We start from the raw sequence: 17,576 nt of genomic DNA, 5'->3' as shown, positions 1-17,576 counted from the left end.
CCAATTGGTTGGCACATTAAAAATTCAGTTGAATTAGTTTATTGTGTGAAGGTGGTTTGTTTCCAAAGTGGATTGTTAGTGGTTGAGTTCTGTCTGTAAACTGATTGCTCCAATTAACCTATTGTCATTCCATGTTTGCTATTTCAATTTAGTTCAGATTGGGATTTTTTCCGTTTATATAAACTATGAATTGTTTTTGAAGCATGTTAAATAAATCAACAATAAAAATTTGGACTCTACCATATATATCCCTTTTCAGATTATCCATGCCTTCCATTAAGAGATGAAGTTTATATTTATGTCTGCAGCTCCTCTTGTAGGCTACAAAAATATGTTTACAATAAGATCTCAAATGAAATACTTGAAGGGCCTTACTGTCTTGTTTACATTCATACCTCTGTTCAAAGGAGTGAAAACTGCCCTGGTGTGTCTACTTTGTGGTTGATCTAGGAATAACTTCCTCTGGCTTTTAAGGAAAGGCTTCAGGTGGTGTATTTCCTACATTCAGGGCTTCAGTCAAGACTGTTTTTTGCAACCCTTGGCTTTTTCTTCTTGAGTTCAGGGTGAGTATTAAGTTGAGTTTGCATTTTGATTCAAATAATTCATTAGATCTATTGTTGCAGATGTGCTCATACAGTTTTTGATGTGTTATGCTGTTTATACTGGAAACTGAAGTATGTAAATCGTCTAGAATTTATCTAGGATTACATTAGGAAGGGATAGATTGAGATTCCTGATTTTGTGTATGACCATGATGATCAACTGGAAGACAGAACTTTGATGGAATATGGTGTTGAAACAAATCCCTTTCAAGTTTATGACATGGCTGCCATTGGATCATTTGATTCTTGATAGTCCTTGAGATGGGCCTCTTAGGCACTGTGCAAAATTTATCCATCAATTATGGCCATTTGTTGTATAGCATTTTATTTTCATGCTTTTCCTTTTGTATGCAAATGTGAGTGATCCCTTTCCAAGTGACTTCCCTTGACAGGAGACTGTGTTCTTGAGAGAAGGCACTTTCTTGTTTTTCTATTGCAGTTTAGTTATCCAAAATTCTTGTGCTATAAAATTATGCCCTTCCGCATTGGGTGTACATATATGTAAATAGTCAAACCTGAAAACATGGCAGCATGCAATTATTATGCTTTAGTAGTTCATCTTGCCGAAGGTGTTGATGGAAAAAAGGGTGTGTAGTGCAGAAGCATGGTGAAGATTATTGTCATTGGAAAGAAAATCTACCTTTTGTGTTAAAACTTGGCTTTCAAAAGTTTCAAAAGCATGCCTAGCACACAGTGTCTGCATGGTTTTTGCCTCAAAGCTAGCCAATTTCCACTACTTGACTGAAGAACTACCCTTATAGTCAAATTTGTATTTTGACTGTTGAATTAACTTTTGATGTACCTTCTATGTATAGAATAATATATCCTGTCATGAAGAAAAACTTCATAACTCTTCCTATTTGCTAAAATTTCAAAAATGTGCGGTGTTTATAATATGTCTGGTCTTCTTCTGCATCTTGGATATCACTGCAGAAGCTCTTACATGGTTTGTTTGTGTTTGTGTATTAAAAAAAAAACATGATTAACCAACTGTTTTGGACAAACATATTTATAATGGCTTGAAAATGAATTACTTGTTTTGCAACGCTTTCCCTTCTCTGAAAAAATCTTCTTGAATGATAATGATAAGTTTACTTGGACAATGTTCAGTCATCTGAATAAAAATCCTTTTTGAATGATAGATAAATTACTTGGACTATGTGGATTTTGGTCCCATCAAATCATGAAGTTTGCTCTTATGTTCATGGATCTTTTCTCAACGATCATCAACTTTACAACATTGGATCAGTAAATTTTGCCCAATTCAGATTCTAAAGCATGAATAATTGGGCTTGAGAGGCAAACAAACCTCTGAGCTCACCAAATTTAGCTGAAACGATATTGCCAGTTTGTTCTTATTGTATCACACTTGGGCTATATCATTATGCATGTATGGTCGATCTTCTCGTCTTGCAGGGCAACTAGATGATGCACATGCCGTTATTAAAAATATTCCCTTGAAAATTGATTTTCGGGTGTGGGGAGCCTTGCTTAGTGCATGGAGGATTCAGAGATGGTAGCAAGGAGGATTGTATAGTAAAATTTATATGTTCCATCACCAGAATATGGCTAAGCTTAAATGGTGGGGTGTGGGGAGCCTTGCTAAGTACTTGCAGGATTTAGAGATGGTAGCAGGGAGGATTGTACAGTGAAATTTATATGTTCCATCACCAGAATATGGCTGAGCTTAAATGGTGAAATTTTCAAATGAAAAGAATTAAAGAGGCAGTAGCAGTTGCATGAGTTGTAAAACAATTTTATCAAAGACTATGGTCCAATACACTGTGAACAATGATCATGTGTAGCATTTTGGAGTCACTTCAAAATAAGGCAAATCATCAAAATTCTAATAAATGTTAATATTATTGGATGTTTTAGTAAAGTCTCAATGATGTGTAATTCAATCAAACATGACACAGCCATTTCCCAAACAGAAATGTCTTTATTCCTAAAATAACCTACAATCTACAATTCATGAAAACTTCCCTTGCCTCATTATTCAAAGCTAGAAAACCCAATTCCACATACAGAGTTGAGAAGGAAAAATAACCTAATCATGCATCAATCTCATCTCCATACAAGCTTTTCAATGAAGTAGAAGTACAACGACTAAATTCACCTTTTGATTTGGTGTCATAAGTTAACTAGGGGAACCTCCCCTCATTGGCTATTATATTAAACTTGTCAATTACATATCTTTCGTTCTCTTACATGATGTGGCCTCGGCATTGAATTCAAGCTTCAAGCTTCCTGCAAATCTTTTCTCCGCATTGTAAATCCATTTTGATAATTCTTTGGATCCCATATACCATAACGAACTAGTCCCCTGTCCCACTTGTGACTTGTAAGACATTCAAAATAATCTTTTAGCCTACTATTAAAAGGTCTCTTGCCAAAGTTCAAAATCAGATGAGGACTGAAGGTTGGAAAAATTCATAGCGGCATCAATTTTGTTCATTATGCTTTGGGGTTTGCTTTGGTAAACTTGAAATGTGGCTTAGAGTTCACAATCAGAGGACTGAAGGTTTGAAAAATTCATAGCCGCATCAATTTTGTTCATTATGCTTTAGGGTTTGCGTTAAAATCTCCATAGTATTCATGGGATGTATAGCTATAACAATCATCAAATTAGAATGTTTACAAGAGATCAGGAGACCCATATCTACAATTATATTCCAAGGAGGTAGTAGTAGATTCTAAATAAATTAGCAATGCAACAACATAAATGTTAGCAACAAATTAACAAATTTAGAAATATCCACCTTCTTCAATAATGCACACACTACATGGATAATGGATTTCTGCATTTTATGCCTTACGGCGTTTCCTTTGCAATATCTGGTGCAAATGCTAGTTAATAAAATAATTGCACATCCACCTAATTTATTGGTTTTTTCCAAAGGGATTTCACACTGACCGACCGTTCCATGGTCATTAATTAATAAAATAATTGTTTATCAAAACAGAGATTAATATTAACTCTCACGGAGTGCGTTCCTGGTCTCTGCGGAGCATGGCGATTCAAACTTTGGGGTTCCCATCACTCTTGAAGCATGTGCGTTAAATAGCATCCCAGTCAACACCCAATTTTAAACTGAGATGGTCTTTAGTTATGTGAGGCAACTAAAGAACTTCCAGTAAACCCAACTCCTCTCGCGAAGGTAATACAAATATCTACAATCGACACTTCAATTAACCAAGGTCGAGACTCTTCAATATCCACTCTTCTATAAAGGTAGCACAATACAGACAAGTTACCCCTAATTGCAATCTCCACAAGTTACCCTTTAAACTTGCCGCTTGGGGTTTTGCACATTTGACACTCTGCCACTTGTACCTCCATCATCCCAATGGTTGTAACGAGCAGCGCGAGCAAAATAGAGAGAGAGTCGAGTACCAACTCCCTTTCCCGGCATAATTTAAACTTCTTTCTCTTTCTTGCATACCACAAACTTGAAAGTTTCAATGAAGAGTCAAGATGATAAGTACATTTTAATTGTTTTTTCTTTAAATAAATAAAATTAAAATTTATCATTTTTCTTTTTAAAAAAGAAATTTAAAAAAACTGCCATTCAATCATTTTTATTTTGATTATAAATTTCAAAAATATTTTAAATAAAATTTAAATTTAATGTTATTTATGTGAGAAATCTCTTCATCCAAAACTAGCCAGTAGAGAGCATATCCAAAATTGAAATATAGTTATTTCTTGGACATGAAATTAAAATACTATAATTAATGGTCTTGGAAGAATAGCAGTCATCTATCGATTAACTCTTTGATTGTTTCATTATGCTCCATTATATGTATTATGGAGGTGGAAATAAGACTTTCAAAATATGAACCAATGAAATGATTACAAATGTGACACCTCCACGACTTTAAGTTATTTTTACTTTCATGTTTTACTTTTACAGTGAGAAACGAATTCTTGTTTTTACTTTTGAGAAATGGATAATAAATTGATTCAGTGGTAACAGTAGTTTAAATTTAATAAAGCAAAATTTATAATATATGATACGGTTTCCATGGAAATTCTAAAGAAGTACTGATCAACCTCAGTAACTCTCTTTTACCCAACAATTATCAATTATTAGTAAGCAGTTACTCCTTCTATGCCTTCCTCTTACATAAGAGGAGAGAATGAGAGAAAGGGGGTTGGTTTTTCTTGAAAAAGAAAAGATGAGAATTCATTTAGCTGAAGAGAGTTTTAGTGATAACAATTCTTGAAAGAGACTTCCCTAGAGGAAGTAATATTCATTTTTGGTTGAACCTGGAGTCTTGAGGCCAAAGCAATAGAAACTACTATATTATAGATAGCTTATTCGTTGGGAAATACTTGGATGTGATTGTCAGATTCTCATTGGAAGGGTGGAGAGGTTCATTGATCTCAATTTAGATTTCAATGGCAGATAAGTGAAAATGGTTAACTGGGTTATGATTACTTTTTATGAAAACTGGGTTATGATTACATTTTATGAATATTGAGCAAGTAGATAATAAATTTTATGGTATTGGGTTTGCATGTTCTCTAACTTCCTCGTAGTTAGAAAGAGAATGTAGTGAAGAAGTAAATCTGGGAACTCAGATTTTGCTGAGAATGTAAATGCTTAGGAATCATTAGCCTAGGTATGCAGGTAATGTGTTGTTAGGCGAAGTATATAATACTTTATGTGCAGACCAAATATGTAGACCTTGTACTTGCTACTTGACTACACCTACAGGTAATATGTTGTTAGGGAATTATATATATTACATCATGTGCAGGCTAAATGTATAGACCCTATACCTTGCTACCTGAACACAATAGTCTATTTTCCTAGATTCAAGAATCTGGGCAAGGTCGGACTGTGCACCCATTCCCTACGATAGAGTCTTTTCATATTAGTCTAGCCCAGAATATAAAAGTATATGAAAAATAGTTAGACAAGTGATTACGGTGAAGAATGAAAGATGTCAAACATGAGATAGAATATTCATTATTGTATATGGTTCGGAAAAACCAGATTAGAAATTTAAGCTTATACAAGATTAATGTCATTAAGAGAACCAGTTAATTATATTAATGATAAACTCAAAGTATGGTTCTTTTCATTATGAAAATGACCCAGTCATACCAATAACCATGAGAATGGAATGCATATAGAGACAAACATATTAATTATCAGAATGTATATATATTTATATTCACCTGGAATAAGCTCGGAAAGAACTTTTACTTGTTAATTGAAAAACTTAAGGCAGATTAACAACTATAACTCCCTTCTGGAAAATGAATTAAATAGGTGCAATAATTATAACACAGATGCAGAAAACCCAATAAGAAAGCTATTGTTTAAAGACAGAATAACACCTTTAACATTTAAGTAACCCTCGTATTTGTTCAGATGGAATTCCTGGGAAGGACGCCAAGAACGTCGTTCTAAAAGTTGAATAACCCAGGTTGGGGAAATCAAACCAATATTCCAATAACATAGACCATAACTGTACATAGAAAGATTAGGAACAATTTTAAATAACATACCAATCATTATATTAAAAGGAAAACCATTCAACAACCTTACTGTTGATTAATTTACATTTGATAATCTTACAAAACGAGAACCCAAAATATATAGACAATGTTGTGCCAAAATTTCCCATTGGGAAGTGGCTCAGGGAGTTGTAATAAGAAGCAACACCAACCCATGTCCAAAAACTTACATATAACATTGACAGTGAACCGAAACGAGGAAAATCCTCAAGGGAAGAAACCCTCATGCAGTGGGTAAATAAATTCGACAATATTCATCACAGGGAAGGCTTGCATACCGAGGGCTTTGCGATGGAGGAACCTAGGTCTTACAAAGGTCTGACACCCGCGCCCATCCTCCAGTCGAACAAACCCTACAACAAAGCATGGCGGTTAAAGCTTACCATAATTCATAAACCAAGGAAGAAAAAAGGTAACACAGATGCATTCACCAGACCTTTTCTGGAAGAGAAATATTTGACCACTCATTCACTTACCCAGGGAAGGGTAGGCGTAACAGAGATTTTCTGCGACACAAGTTCCGAGCACCATTGTGGATGTAACGCCTGCAGGAAAAAAACTAATATTAACACCCTTAACCATGGCTAGCATGTTAAACCATTGATTCAGAGAATGATTTAGAATGAAGGGAAAAACCACCAATGCAATTCTTGATTATTATGTACCTGAGGAGAGCGAATGATCTCGAAACGGAAGTGCGTAGTCCATAGGCAAACCTATCTGCAAATGGGTATTCCTGGCAAGCTCTCCACGACGCTTAGCAGATGGGAAGAGATGGATTGCAGGATGGTTTCACTGAAGAGACCCAGTGTTTTTTCCAAGTCGCAGCTCCAAGAGCCACACCAAGCGAAATGAACTCATAAACCAGACAAGCACCAAGTCGTAAGGGTTTACCCTCGAGATCTGACGAAGCATCGACCTCATCGCCTCCATCAAACGATACTCCAGACAACAGGTGGCATGCGATGAGAATGAGCTCTGGCAGCTGGCAGCCATCCAACCATTGACCGACAGGATAAGGCCAAGAAATGTCAACACAATGCGGTGTGAGATCCGAATTAATAACCATAGAATATTTTCATGTACAACCATGTCAGGTCATTAAATTAAGCGGGTATTATAACGTTAATCAATATGGTTGTAATTCGAGACAATGGACTTCACTGTACCTTGTAATAATGTGCACACTTTAATGTATTCCATATTGATGCTCGTTATTTCATATTGATACTCACTCATGGTAAGTAAAGTTGTTATTTTTATTTTTTTATGGATATGATGTTGTATGGTTTCTATTATTTAGGTGTTACAATTGGTATCAAAGCCTCAAGTTGCTACACTAAGGATGGGTTGAATGATTTTAGAAATAACAAAAATAGTTCTAATGCACAAAGGAGCATCGGACATAACCCAGAAGTATGGGTACAATTGGGAGAAACAAATGTTGGCACCAATGTTGCTTTACTAGAGACAGACAGTCCAACAATTAAGAACAGAAATGCAGAACCTACGTGTTGATAATGAAAGACTACATCTGGAGCAAGAGAAGATTATGAAAATTTTGTCAAATAGACAGAATCAGAGGAATCCAGACCCCAGTCAAGGAGAAGAGAACAGGACGAAAACTTGCAAACAACAAGAACAACATCATGAATCAGGAGGACAAACGGGTAATGAGGAAGATTCAGATAATGGTTCCAGTAAAAAGGGATTAAAAAGGCAGAAAGTAGAACTTCAAGGAGAGTTCAAAAAGATCAAACCACCAAACTATAACGGTGAGGCAGAAGAAGCAGCGGAGGCCTGGCTTATTAATATGAATAAATATTTCCAAATATACGAATATGATGAAAAGTTGAGAGCAAGGCTAGCAATCTATCGTTACAAGGCAAGGCCACCCTGTGGTGGGAAGAAATCAAAACAGTCAAAGAAATTAATGAGCAGGAGATTACTTGGGAACAATTCCAAAGGAATTTTAAGGATAGATATCTGACTAAGCGATTTATGATGATAAAGCAAAAGAGTTTCATGACTTGAAACTAGGAAAACAAATGATGAATGAATTTATAACTAAATTCACGTCACTGCTAAGATACATTCCTTATATTCGTGAATAAAAAGCTAAATTCCAGCGCTTTATCAGTAGCCTGCCTACCTTCATGAAAGAGAAACTGGAATTTGATAACCCAAAAATGATGGATGAATCAGTCTAGAAAGCTTGGATCTGATACTAGCAAATGAAATATAAAGGCGAAGTGAATAAGAATTGGCTAAGTAAGAAGGGGCAGATTTTTTTTTACAAATAATAAGAACATGAAGAATTCGGGAACCAGATTCCCAAGACGAAAAGGACCAAATGGACCTATTAATCGAAATCAACAGAAGTACAGACCTCAGAATGATATAAAAAAATGAAGCATCAAGTAAGCTGGAAACCAGTCGGGTTCCCTGACCACCTTTGCAGTGTTGGGGCTGCGGGGAACCCCATTACTACAAGAACTGTAATCATAGAGGGAGAATGACACTTGTTGCAAATATTCATGAAGCTTCTACTGTGGGTGATGTGGCACGGAACATACCCCAGATCAATGCAGTGTTGGAAGATCGCCAAGCAGATTATCAACCCTCGATGGTGGAACTCGAAGGTAAAATATATGATCATCCTGTTCCCATTTTAATAGATTCAGGTGCTAACTTGAGCTATGTCGGTCCTAGAATAGTTGATGAATGCCACATAAAAAGTTAGAAATCTAAGAACCCCTAGCTGGTTCAATTAGCTACCGGTGCAACAAGAAGAGTATGTGCAAGAGTAGAGGGTTGTGAAATAAAATTAGTAGAACAACAAATTAGGACATATTTAAATATATTACCATTAGGTTCCTATGATGTCTTGATAGGCATGGATTGGTTGGAGCGGCAATGGGCCTTAGTAAACTATAAAGATAAGACCATTGATTTTCTGTCTAATGATGGTACTAGAATAGAGATTTAGGGAGTCAAAAGAGAAGTCAAGTTACGATCTATTACATCCCACCAATTGGCGAGATGCATGCATAAGTGTTGCCAAATCTATGCGGTTCAAGTGGGATATACAAACTCCAAAGATAAAATGTCAGCCTTAAATAAAATACCCGTAATTCAAGAATTTAAAGATGTGCTTCCAGAAGATATTCCTGGACTACCACCCAAGAGAAACCTCGACTTTACCATAGAATCAGTCCCTGGAGCGGCCTTGGTCTCAAAGGCTCCCTACAAAATGAGTGTTCCTGAGTTAGTTGAATTAAAAATCCAGCTACAAGAGTTGTTAGATAAAGGGTATATCTGACCCAGTGTATCCCCTTGGGGAGCCCCGGTTTTGTTTGCAGGAAACAAGGATGGTACTCTACGGTTGTGCATAGATTTTAGACAACTAAACAAGTTAACCATAAAGAATAAGTATCCCTTACCCTGAATCGATGACCTCTTTGATCAGGTTAAAGGGGCAGTGGTATTTTCAAAAATTGATTTAAGATTTGGATATCAGCAAATTCAAATTAAGGACGAAGATATATTCAAGACTACCTTTAGAACCTGCTATGGCCACTACGACTTTGTAGTCTTGCCATTTGGACTTACCAATTCCCCAGCAACCTTCATGAGCATGATGAATGGGGTTTTTCATCCCTATCTGGATAAATTCATCCTTATATTTATTGATGACATTCTCTTGTATTCAAGAAGTATTGAAGAACATAAAGAACACCTTCACATAGTGCTACAAACCTTAAGAGAAAATCAGCTCTTCGCCAAATTCAGCAAGTGAGACTTCTTTAAAGATCAGATCCAGTACATAGGACATGTTATATCCTCTAAGGGTATAGCGGTTTATCCGGAGAAAATAAAGACCATCATGAATTGGCCTGTTCCAGCCAATGTGTCGGACATACGCTCTTTTATGGGACTTGCAGGTTATTATAGGATATTTATAAGGGGATTTTCCAAGGTCGCTTATCCAATTACCTCCTTACAAAAGAAAGGAACAACTTTCAAATGGTTAGAAGCATGTCAAGAAAGTTTTGAAAGGTTAAAGTATTTTCTTACCATAGCTCTGATATTAAAGATTGCAGATCCTGAAGAGGATTTTATAGTTTGCACATATGCATGCAAAGAGGGTGTGGGTGGCGCTTTAATGCAGAATGGCAAGGTCATCGCTTATGAATCCCATAAACTCAAAGAACATGAACATAAATATTCTACTTACGATTTGGAGCTGACTGTTGTGGTACACGCCTTAAAAGTATGGCGGCATTATTTGTTGGGGAAAAGATTTTAGCTCAAAATAGACCACAGCAGCTTAACCAGATTCTTCAATTAGCCTACCTTAAATGCACGCCAAGCTCGATGGACTGCATTCTTAAGAGAATTTGATTTTGAAATCAAGCATTTGAAAGGAAAATAAAATAGGGTGGTAGATGCATTAAGTAGAAAGTTGCACCATAGTTATGAGATTTCTTTTAGTCAAGTTGAACTTAATTTTGTGGATCAACTAAAGGAGGTAGCCCAGAAGGATCGTGAATACAGCTACATGTGGCAGCAAGTAAAATCTGCACAAAGTTCGGTAAAGCAAAGGGAGTATAGTATTAATTCTGAAAATTTGTTGCTGTTCAGAAATCGTATTTACATACCTAATCAATTATCTTTAAAGCAAAACATATTAGATGAATTTCACAGAAGCCCCTATGTTTCTCACCCGAGCTATCAAAAGCTCTTAACGGCTATCAAGAAATCCTACTATTGGCCTGGCATGAGGAAGGACATTGCTGAATATTTAGCTAAATGTCTAGAATGTCAGTGAGTCAAGGCGGAGCACCAGCACCCTGCTGGATTACTGTAGCTTTTACCCATTCCTGAATGGAAATGGGATACTATAACCTTGGATTTTATAACGGTATTACCGCGATCTAAAAGAAAAAATGACTCAATTATGGTGTTGGTAGATAAACTAAGCAAGACAACTCATTTCATACCCGTCAAATCCACATACCAAACGGTTCAAATAGCGGATATATTTATGAAGGAAATTTTCTAGCTACATGGTATGTCGAGAGTCATAATATATGATCAGGATGTTAAGTTCACCTCTGATTTTTGGAAAGCATTGTTTACTAGGTTAGGTACACAAATCCACTTTAGCACTACTTATCACCCCCAGACTGATGGGCAAACCGAGCGAGTGAATCAAGTGGTACAGGACATGTTGCGCATATATGTGATGCAGCAACCTTGGAAACGGGAAGAGTATCTACATATGGTAGAATTCACATACAACAATGGTTCTCATGAATCGCTTAAAATGAGTCCTTTTGAAGTACTCTATGGAAGGAAATGTACCATTCCTGCAAACTGGAATAGTCCAGAGAATAAGATGATATTAGGACAGGATATGTTGGAGGAAATGGAAAGAACCGTGAAAAAGGTTTGACAAAATTTGAAGGCTGCTCAAGACAGGCAGAAATCGTACACTGATAAAAAGAGAGCTTATCGAGAATTCTAGGTAGGGGATCATGTGTATGTGCGGATTAAACCAAAGAGGAGTACATTGAGGTGGGGAAAGTGTGCCAAGTTGGCCCCCCGGTTCTGTGGCCCGTTCCAAATTCTGGATAGAATCGGGCCAGTGGCCTATCAACTAGCCCTACCCAGCCACATTCGGGTTCATAATGTATTCCATGTTTCCCTTTTAAATAAATATGTGTATGACCCCAGACATATCATAAACTGGCAAGAACTTCAGGTTAATATATATATATATATATATATATATATTCATATGGTTAACTAGGTTATGATTACTTTTGATGAAATGCTAATATGTTAATATTGAGCAAGTAGATAATAAACTTTATGGTATTGGGTTTGCATGTTCTCTAACTTCATCATAGTTAGAAAGAGAATGTAGTGAAGAAGTAAATCTGGGAACTCAGATTTCGCTGAGAATGTAAATGTTTAGGAATAATTAGCCTAGGTATGCAGGTAATGTGCTGTTAGGCGAAGTATATAATACTTTATGTGCAGACCAAATATATAGAGCTTGTACTTGCTACTTGACTACACCTACAGGTAATATGATGTTAGGGAATTATGTATATTACATCATGTGCAGGCTAAATGTATAGACCCTATACCTTGCTACCTGAACACAATAGTCCGTTTTCCTAAATTCAAGAATCTGGGAAAGGCTGGACTGTGCACCCATTCCCTACAATAGAGTCTTTTCATATTAATCTAGCCCATAATATAACAGTATATGAAAAACAGTTAAACAAGCGATTACGGTGAAGAATGAAAGCTGTCAAACACGAGATAGAATATTCATTACTGTATATGGTTCGGAAAAACCAAATTAGAAATTTAAGCTTATACAAGATTAATGTCGTTAAGAGAACCAATTAATTATATTAATGATAAACTCAAAGTATGGTTCTTTTCATTATGAAAATAACCCAATCGTACCAATAACCATGAGAATGGAATGCATATAGACACAAACGTATTAATTATCAGAATGTATATTTATTTATATTCACCTAGAATCAGCTGGGAAAGAACTTTTAGTTGTTAATCGAAAAAATTAAGGCAGATTAACAACTATAACTCCCTTCTGGAAAATGAATTAAATAGGTGCAATAAGTATAACACAAATACAGAAAACCCAATAAGAAAGCTACTGTTTAAAGAAAGAATAACACGTTTAACATTTAAGTAACCCTCAGATTTGTTCAAATGGCAGTCCTAGGAAGGACGCCAAGAATGACGTTCTGAAGGTCGAATAACCTAGGTTGGGAAAATCAAGCCAATATTCCAATAACATAGACTATAATTGTACATAGAAAGATTAGGAACAATTTTAAATGACATACCAATCATTATATCGAAAGGAAAACTATTCAACAACCTTACTGTTGATTAATTTACATTTGATAATCTTACAAAATGAGAACCCAAAATATATAGACAATATTGTGCCAAAATTTCCCATTGGGAAGTGGCTCAGGGAGCCGTAATAAGAGCAACACCAACCCATGTCCAAAAACTTAAATATAACATTGGCAGTCAACCGAAACAAGGAAAATCCTCAAAGGAAGAAACCCTCATGCAGTGGGTAAATAAATCCGACAATATTCATCAAAGGGAAGGCTTGCATACCCGGGGGCTTTGCGATGGAGGAACCTAGGTCTTGCAAAGGTCTGGCACCCGTGCCCATCCTCCAGTCGAACAAACCCTACAACAAAGCATGGCGGTTAAAGCTTACCATAATTAAGAAACCAAGGAATAAAAAAGGTAACACAGATGCATTCACCAAACCTTTTCCGCAAGAGAAAGATGTGACCACTCATTCACTTACCCGGGGAAGGGCAGGCGTAATAGAGTTTTTCTGCGACACAAGTTCCGGGCACCATTGTGGATGTAACACCTGCAGGAACAAAACTAATATTAACACCCTTAACCATGGCTAGCATGTTAAACCATTGATTCAGAGAATGATTTAGAACGAAGGGAAAAACCACCAATGCAATTCCTGATTATTATGTACCTGAGGAGAGCGAATGATATCGAAACAGAAGCGCGCAATCCATAGGAAAACCTGTCTGCAAATGGGTATTCTTGGCAAGCTCTCCACGATGCTTAGCAGATGGGAAGAGACGGATTGCAAGAGGGTTTCACCAAAGAGACCAGTGTTTTTTCCAAGTCGCAGCTCCTAGAGCCACACCAAGCGAAATGAAATCAGAAACTAGGCAAGCTTCAACTCATAAGGGTTTAGCCTCAAGATCCGGCGAAGCATCGAGCTCATCGCCTCCATCAAATGGTACTCCAGACAACAGGTGGCATGCGATGAGAATGAGCTCCGGTAGCTTGCGGCCATCCAACTATGGACCGACAGGGTAAGGCCAAGAAATGTCAACACAATACGGTGTGAGATCCGAATTAATAACCATAGAATATTTTCATGTACAACCCTGTCAAGGCATTAAATTAAGCGGATATTATAACATTAATCAGTATGGTTGTAATCCGAGACAATGGACTTTACTGTACCTTGTAATAATGTGCACACTCTAATGTATTCCATATTGATGCTTGTTATTTCATATTGATACTCATTCATGATAAGTAAAGTTTTTTTTTTTTTTTTTTTAATATGATGTTGTATAGTTTCTATTATTTAGGTGGTGTTAAAACAAATTTGTTTTTTTTAACAATGTTAAAATATATATTTTATAAAATTAAACGTTAAAAACAAATAAATGGAAGGAATCTTACTTTGATAAAGATTAATAATATCAATTGTTTTCTATAAAATAAAGAAATAAATTTAATATTATATTATTTATTTTTAATTGTTAAATATATATAAATATTAAAAAATTTATTTTTAAGGGTTAAATATATAAATATTAAAAATAATAATTTTTATTTTAGAAATTAGCATAGAAAATAAGTGATAAAAGCTCAAATTTTAAAAATTTTATGTTCCTTTTAAAGAAAAAATTAGAAATCACGAAAAGGCGAATAGAAAATAATGAAAAGTTGATGCAATTTAAAGTTTGCAAATGAAAACCATTGCGCGGAAAGGTGCATTTAAATTTTTATTTTTTCTTTTCTTAAAGTAATTATTAAAGCTAATTTTTTTTATTTATATATTTATGAAAAAATAAAAATTTTATTTAAATTTTATATCAAATTAATTCATCAGGTTTTTTATTTATTAAATAAATAAAAAAATTAATGATATATGATTATTTGATAGTTAAAATTTATAAAAATATACATATATTATCTTTTTAAATTAAAACTTATAACATTTTAGGAACTATTTTAGTTTTAAAATTATATAGAGAACCATTTAATTAGCAATTGTCATATCACAAAGTATATTATAAAATATAATATTTAAAATTTAAATCCCTTATAAATCATGGGCCACACATATAACTCATTAATATATATATATAAAATTAATATTTTGTATATTAATTTTTTAAAAAAATATATTTTTTATTTTTAAATTCAAATATATATAAATAAAACTACATTTATTATTCTAACAAATATTTTCATGTTAAAATTGATATGTAGAGATGAGTGTTAATTAACTTGGCCATTTGAACTGGATAAGTAGTCAGAGAAGGCACTAGAGAGGAATTGTGTGTGTAATTGGTATTTTTATGAGGAAATTTTGTTTTGTTAAAATAATTATTATAATATTTAATTAATAATAATAATAAAATTTTAAAATTTTAGTTAAATTATATTATATTAGTGTCTCAATTTTTTTTATTTATAAATAAATTATCCTTTTTAATATATAATTATTTGATAATTAAAATTTATATATATATATATAGGCACATGACGTGCGTGATGTAATGGTTGGGGCGGATGGCTTTCACACCCCCCACCCAAGTTCGAATCCTGCGGAGGTTGTAAAAAGTGGAAAATGAGATTGTAAAAATGAGATATATATATATATATATATATATATATATAATTCCTCTAAATTAGAATTTATAGCATTTTATAAAAGAACACATTATTATAATTTTGAAATTATATAAAATTAAACTAACTCATTCACATACATATGAGAACTTTAAAATTATATAAAATTAAGCTAACTCATTCCTAAATATATATAATTAAATTAACTCATACATACATATATAAAAATAAAGATATCCAAACTGTTACATAATTTTAAAACTAAACGTATAATATATTTGGATATTATTTTTTTTAATTTTATTTATAATCTATATTTATATATATAAATGAGTAGGTTTTATATTAAATCTATGCCAAGAACAATGCATACAACAGAAATTTACTTATGAACCAGTATGGAGGTTGACGATTCAACAACTTAGAGTAGATGTTTGCGACTAAGTCAGCCCAAATATTTCAAAGAGAAAGCCTATGTCACAGTGGATCCCTTGGATGGCAAGAGCACCAACAATTATTCCTTGGAAGACACCACACTTGCACCTTTCGTCTCCTTTCCTTGCTTGCCTACATTATCCAAGTTAATAAGGGGACATTCTAATTGTCGAGTCAGATCCTAATTCAACAAGAGTACCACCCACAAAGTTAAGGTGTCACATTGACCCTCCCACTTCATTTCAAGAATGCAAATTGTCCCTCCACCTATAATTGCAAGAATGAAATTGGCTCTCATAGACCAAGAATGTACCCCCACAACCTAGCTTAAAAACCATAGCGCATACCTTTATTCACAACCATCATCCACCAAAATATAGCTTAAAAGGATGGATTCCTATGGTTGCACAGAGGAAACGTCATCATGACTTTACACTACCTAGTTGAGCCACCTATTAGGAGATTGAATACCACAGGTGTGTTCATCATTTCTCTGCTACAAACATCCATCATACTTTCAAGAGGAGAATGAGCTTTGTACTTTTTCTGCAACCTAAGGACGAGGAAATTACATTTTAATAAGGTGTGGCTTACATCAACTTCAAGGTGGAGGTAATAATGGGATGCCATGACCTGGTTCAATCCTCCTATCACCTGATGGGATTTATTTCACATAATTAGATTTGATACATGGAGATTATGCCTCAGAGTTTGAATGATTTTGCATGTGTATATCTTAATATGCTTTATTTCCATATGATTTAGATTGAAGTTATAGTAAATTACATCATCCTTAGACATCATTGGCTTGTAATTGACTGGATTTGGGTTAGCAAGCTTGGTTAGAATACTTATCGACCTCAATGTTTTGCCTCAATATATGGAAGAAAGCCTTAAGGGGGGATTCTGATGAAAGCAATTTCAAGGTTTCTTTGTTTCTAGTTTTTAGAGGTCTCGATCATGGACTTGTGGGTTATGGTCACACAGTCTATTTAATTCTCTGATATGCATGGGCATAACATGTGCTTCCAAACTAGAAGTCCAACGTTGCAAGGTATTAACAACATAGCAGTTTTTAAAAAAAATCATAGGTTGGAAGGTCGCAGTGAATTCTCTCCCGCTAGCTCTCCATGATCTTAGTCACTGTTGACCCCTCACATTGTCTCTAGTCAAGACCACTGTCGTACTGAAAATAGAATTAGTTCAACACCAATTCAAATGAAAACTTGACATCAAGTCTGATCAGCTCCTTCCAAGGGCACGTGACTTTAAATTTTAAGATAAGCCCACTTGGCTCCATTCCCAAAAAACACAACTTCTAATACTTTTCTATGAGATGAAAATTTGTGGATCCAATATGAACTGAAAATTCATGGATGCAACTCTCCAGTCAAGAAAATCCCAAGCTAATTCATTTTTTATTTCAAAATCGAGTTGCCACTAGATTCAAAAGCATCTTATCATGCTTTCTTGTAAGGTTGCATCCTATCATGTTCTTCTTAGAGAAAATTAGAAATGTTAATGTTAAAATG

Source organism: Pinus tabuliformis, chromosome 2_1, assembly GCF_031772625.1.
Source record: "Pinus tabuliformis cultivar Carrire ecotype Pingquan chromosome 2_1, CPIR1, whole genome shotgun sequence".
NCBI classification, from domain to species: domain Eukaryota; kingdom Viridiplantae; phylum Streptophyta; class Pinopsida; order Pinales; family Pinaceae; genus Pinus; species Pinus tabuliformis.
The sequence above is the reverse complement of the archived record's forward strand: the minus strand, read 5'-3'. Positions refer to the sequence as shown.